The 6,059-nt window shown below is 30.2% G+C and overlaps 1 non-coding gene and 1 pseudogene across 1 annotated transcript; one reads left to right on the plus strand and one right to left on the minus strand.

Annotated features, from left to right (window-relative positions):
• The first annotated feature begins 2,576 nt into the window (after positions 1-2,576).
• Positions 2,577-5,673, plus strand: LOC135929766 (uncharacterized oxidoreductase YtbE-like; annotated as a pseudogene).
• On the minus strand, positions 3,284-3,354 carry Trnag-ccc (transfer RNA glycine (anticodon CCC)). Its single transcript has one exon. It is a non-coding gene; the product is annotated as a tRNA-Gly (tRNA).
• Positions 5,674-6,059: the final 386 nt, after the last annotated feature.

Here is a 6,059-nt window from a genome sequence, read left to right on the forward strand (position 1 = left end):
TCTTATTGGATAAATTTTTACTTTATAAGATAGAGATATTTTAACATTTTACTTTAAATTTAAAATAGAATATAACCCATTTGAAATAGAGACTTTGCAATTACATTTATAATTCTTATGGTAATTTCAAATATTTAAAGAAGAAAAGAAATTGTTATCAAAAATAGAAAAGTTATATAATAAAAGTCAAATAAATTGATGAAATAATATAATTTTTAAGCTTAGGAAAAGGCCATTGAATTATTTTCCGCTTATTAAACTGCTGGAATAAGTTCAAACAATATTCAGGATATTTATAGTAAGGTCAAGTCAGTTGTAAAACGAATTTTGAATTATTTAATTGAAATTAAAAAGAATTGATTTAAATTTAAATTTTAACTTCTTTTAAATTTAGGCTTTTACTATTTTTTCAATGTATAGTTTGATAAATTACTTTTATTCTTTTAGATGGAATAAAAGCATACCAATTGAACGTTTATATAAAGATTTTTTTAAAAAAACAGTAAACAAAGGTACAATAATAAATGCCCTTAAAGAATTGTTAATATTCTTTTGTATATGCAGTAACAAATTCCCTGCTCAATAAAATTGTGCATCCTAAACAAATTGATTTTTCAAATTTAAAATAGAGTATTTAGTGGTTTAGAAACAATTTTTTTATGTATAAGTTACTATACTAATTTTTTTCTTTTTAGTTTTCACATTTTCTGGTGGTATTCAAAATCTATCTCCACTTTATGTTATTCATGCTATCTCTTTATTTGCTAAATATTTCTTAATCTATATTCAAAAATTGGGATGATATGATATTTGTTTTTTTTTTGTAATATTACTTTTTAAATTTAACAACCTCTTAAATAATGATGGAACATCATTTAAAAAAGAACTGCGCTTGATATTAACTCCTTGGTTCTTCGATCATTATTCTTCTTATTAACAATATACTTACTTAATACTAGGAAAGATTTATATATTATTTTTTTCATTGTTCCTTCTCGATAAAATTAGCTATTGAAAAAAACTCATTTTTATTATGGTAATACATTAATATATATTTTTTTCAAATTTACATACTCAGCCCCATACCTATATTATATTTTTCTTTATTATAATACTCTGATTTCATGCCTATCTCTGATTCTTTTGTGCTTTCTGGGGTACACTCCCCACAAGGCCGGAATAGCCCGACGCCTAGCAAGAGTTTATTTAATGGATCAGAATACAGTAAAATTAATATTGTCGACTTTTCTAATGCTTCCAATCCATTTACCGATCTCACTTTTTTTCACAAATATACCATTTATTTCCCACCTTTCTCAAATTTACTTCTGATATTCTTTGTCATCTCACCTCCAATTCAACAATTATTTATTTCCTTCAACAGAAGAAATTTAATTAGTCACTCCTCTGGGATCGATTTTTTTGCATAGGTATCAAAGAAATTGTTATGACAATTCCGCCAATTGTAATATTTCATTGCATACCTGGTATATAAACAATGGATTACTCTGCTGCCCTAAAAGAGGTGACAAAAGCACGGGCTATCATTAAAACACTCCCAAAATTGAACTTTTACTTTACGAGTGGATACCGAGATTTGTCGATATTGTTCTATCCCATTTATCCACTTCCATACAACCGAATTCTCGTCCTTCACTTATCTCGGCTCCCCAGTTGGTAGTTTGAAATTCATGAATCACTTTTTTTACTAATGCATCATATAGCTTACTTCAGCTTAAAAACATTTCCAAGCACCTCTCTCCACATCAAACTTTTTTTTCTTCTCAAAAATTTTTAATACATTCCCAATTCGTTAAGCTCTTCGATTCACCTCTTTCTTCAAATTCCCCGATTCATTAACTTCAAATCCTTGCTGAAGAGCTTTCCGCTCTAATCATAATTTATTTACAAGCATCAATTCCATGCAAGCTCAAGGGAATCGGCTTACGTTAACCACATGAAATTTGTAATTTCCACGCTTGATTCATTGCTTCCCGTTTCTAATCGATTCATAGATTAGCCAACTTTTTCATTTTTCTCACCCCTTGTTAGCAAAAGCCGCATTTGCATAATTCCGTTGTCCCAAAGACTCTACGACCCTCCTCGTGCTCATAAATATATAAGGTTATTCCAATCAATGAAGGCTCCGTCGCTCATCTAAAATCGGGTTTTCACGATTATAATCTCACAATTTTTCACAAATTGAACCAAGGATCCGGTTCAGAGTTTTTTGAAACTATACCCGCCAACAATCTTGTTTTCTAACTTTCCCCTGATGAGCTATGATTTGCTTTTGGATTACGACTCAATGTGAAATTACTCTACCGTACCTATAGAAACTTGCGAAACCAGCGTTGATAGAAAGGGTAGACATTGCCTCCATTGCGGGTTTTGGCCATCATGGAACACCAATTTTTAATGACATTTAGTGTTCACTTAAATCCGCAGGCATTTCATCGAGACTTGAACTAACTGGCATGTTTAGAGCCTATGGAAAACCTCCTGATGGAATGCTCTTGATTCCCTTTTCACAGGGTCAGCTCCTGTTTAGGGCTTAAACTACTGCATTGATCCCAATGTACAATCCAAGCACATCGATGCACTTTCCCTTGCAAAAAATCTATAAAACTACCAAATACAGCCCCATAGATCCTTCTTACTCATTTTTACCTATCACCTGGTCCTACATTCAAGAGCAAAGTTAAATTTAATACATTGGGGTGACGGATTCGTGAAAAGATGGATCAGCCTTAGGATCACGACAGACTTGCTACCGACATTATTCGTTTTGACTATCGAAGCCGTTTAACAACACTATCAATTACCCAATATTTAAGCCAAATAATATTGCCCAATCCTGAGATTTTTTTCATGGATGGCAGAAAGGTTTTTACATTTATTATGGAAATCTAGAGGCCTGTGCAATATTATTTTGGCTAAAATCTTATTTTTGAATTAGCGAAATTGAACAGTTTAACCACCATTACGCGAAAGATAATTCCCCCCTAATTATTTTTTATCTTAAAATAAATCAAAAATAATTCTCCCAACTCATCAGAGAAAAAAAATGTAGGGTTTATTTTTTCCGAGGAATCTTCTTTAATCCTTGTGCAGGATAACTAGGAAATAATCTTTTATTTATATTATATTGATTAAGTCATACTTGATATAAATACTGACAGAAAAAAAATACTGGAAAAATAGAATAGAAAGAAGCTTTTGAGAAATAATTGTATCTCTTGTTGGATCTTAAAAAAAAAAAATACTGAATAAAAAGTTTGCATGCACCTCCCGGGAATTGAACCCGGGTCGCAAGAATGGGAATCTTGCATGATACCACTACACCAGAGGTGCTCATATAAATTTGCGGTAAATATTAATTTTATAACATGATTCAGATGGATTTAAATACTTGTTATGTTTGTTAACAAATTCAGCAATTTGATAATTTTATTGTTATACAAAAACTTTAAGATTATAATCAGATAAAGAATCTACTGTGATAAATTCAGAATTCGTGATTAGTCAAGTCATCATTACTCACTGCTTATACGTTACATCTGTCAAAGGAAGAGCAAGTTGAATATCTACGGTTTTCAAATAATTTTTAAATCAGCCCTTCATAATATTCAAAAATCATCACACCTGAAAGTATGCAATATATTAAGCTTAATTCTGGGAATAATATGCCAATACTGGGATATCTTCGCAGTATATATGTATTAACAATATTTTAGTGGGTACATACATGATAAATGGTAAAAAATGTGCCAAAAAAACGGTGGAAGCAGCATTATTAGCTGGCTATAGAAAAGTAATTGCCTAGTTTTACTTTAGATACTGCAGAAATGTATGAGAATGAACATGAATTAGGTGAAGCATTTGAAGAATGCCTTCCAAAATTTAACCTTGAAAGAAAAGACATCTTTATAACGACAAAATTAAGTAAACACATTATTTTATATATTTACATAGTATATACCTCCATGTTTACCGGAGCTCAAAATTTAGGGCCTGACCTGGGCTTGAAAAACCAAACCATTTCAAACCTGGCTCAGATTTTTTAAAAATATTTTATGACCCAGTCCATAACTAAAATTTTATTATTTGTTGGCTGATTGTTTCAAGAAATTGAAAATATGAGCAAGTAAACAAATTATAATATTTTTTCTTCAATCAATTAATTGATATTATATTTATTTTAAATTCAGATTTTTTTAAAGTTTCCCTGCCCTGGATTTTATTAATAATCACAATACAATACAGATATCAAACACAATTGATTATAAAACTGTTGCTGTAGATGGAAATACAAAAAAATTTAATAAATTAGGGTGGATTTTTGTAAAATTTGAATGTACTGGGCCAGGCATCACTTTTCAAATTTTTGCAGGATAAATTATTATTTTTTTATTTTTATAATGGGCCTGGCATTTTGTGTAAAAGTTCCAAATAGGCCAAGTGGCTCAGGCTTTACAGATCCCATATATACATCTAAAGAGTAAATTTATAGATCTAATTAAAATATCTGATTTTATATTTCACCTGGAATGACTAATGGAATTATCAATTTTTAAATTCTTTATATAGCAATTTTCAGTTTCTAAGACATTCTTTATGAATGGTATGGCTTATATTAGAAACCTATATAAAATAAATTATTTCTAGGAGGTGGAAGATTAAAAATCAGTTATAACCCCTTTTCCTTCTTAAATAAACCACTCCTTATTCCTCATTTAAATATTTAAGTCTTTTTTGAAATTGAACTCACCTATTTTTTAAAATAAGATTTTAAATTGATTTTTGAGAATTAGGTCAGGCAATAATCTATTAGAAATTAGGCAAAACATTAAAAAAGTTTGAATAAATGATTTTTTTAGTGAAATTCAGTTATAATGAAATAAACAGATGCAATATTTTTTTTATGCATCCATTAAGACTAAAGAGTTTAAAATATAAGATTTTTTAAAAATAAATAAATCCATAATAAATAAAATAAATATTCTTATCACTTTTATGTATTTAATTTACTTAAACAGATACAACCAGTCAGGGTTCCAAAGTCCCGAAGGCTATAGAAAATTCTTTAACAAAGTTGAAAACTGCCTACATAGACCTGTACCTCATTCATTTCCCAGGCGTATCTGGACTTTCTCCCTCAGACCCTAAAAATAAAGAACTCAGAACCGAAAGCTGGAAACACCTCGAGCGATATTGCAAAAGCGGTAAACTGAAAAGTATAGGCGTCTCCAATTACACGCGCCGTCATTTGGAGCAATTATTGGATGTGTGCGAAATCGTTCCGGCCGTAAATCAAGTCGAGTTTAACCCTTACTGCTACCAAGATGAGCTGTTGGAATATTGCAAAAGCAAATCCATAGCCCTCGAAGCCTACTCCCCCCATAGGTTCACAACTTTCTACGGATCTATTGAATGACGGTTTGGTCAAGGAATTAAGCGTCAAATACGAGAAAGACCCCTGCCAAATATTATTAAGGTGGGCCATCCAACACGGGGTCATCGTGATACCCAAGTCTCAAAATCCTGGCCATATTGCCAGCAATATAAATGTGTTTGATTTCGAGATCGATGAAAAGGACATGAAAAGAATAGATGGTTTGAATAAGAACCTGAGACTGGATTGGGATCCTTCTCATATAGCCTAATGTCTATTTTATTTTAGAGAAATAATTATTTTGCAGAAAATTGATTTTAATCATGGAATTTCAATTGGTGATAGATTCTTAGAAATCATTTTTATTCCTATGATATATTTAGAGAACATACTTTAATAAATCAAATTAGCAAAAAAAAGATATATGATTTTAAACGTTTACACATTATTATTTTTTTTAGCCCTGTAATTATTATTTTTTGTCAGATTTTGGAAAAAATTTTAAAAATTTATTGGTATTTAGAAAAAGACAGATTTTTGATTGAATTTTACCTGAAAATGCCAAATATTTGTAAAAAAAATCATTTATAAGTAAAATTTTGTGATTTTTCTTCCTTCTTTCCTTTTCCTTACTTACTCTCATTCTTAGCTATTTTATGTGTAT

This window comes from Gordionus sp. m RMFG-2023, chromosome 5 (genome assembly GCF_954871325.1).
Source record: "Gordionus sp. m RMFG-2023 chromosome 5, tfGorSpeb1-WG-v2, whole genome shotgun sequence".
NCBI classification, from domain to species: domain Eukaryota; kingdom Metazoa; phylum Nematomorpha; class Gordioida; order Chordodea; family Parachordodidae; genus Gordionus; species Gordionus sp. m RMFG-2023.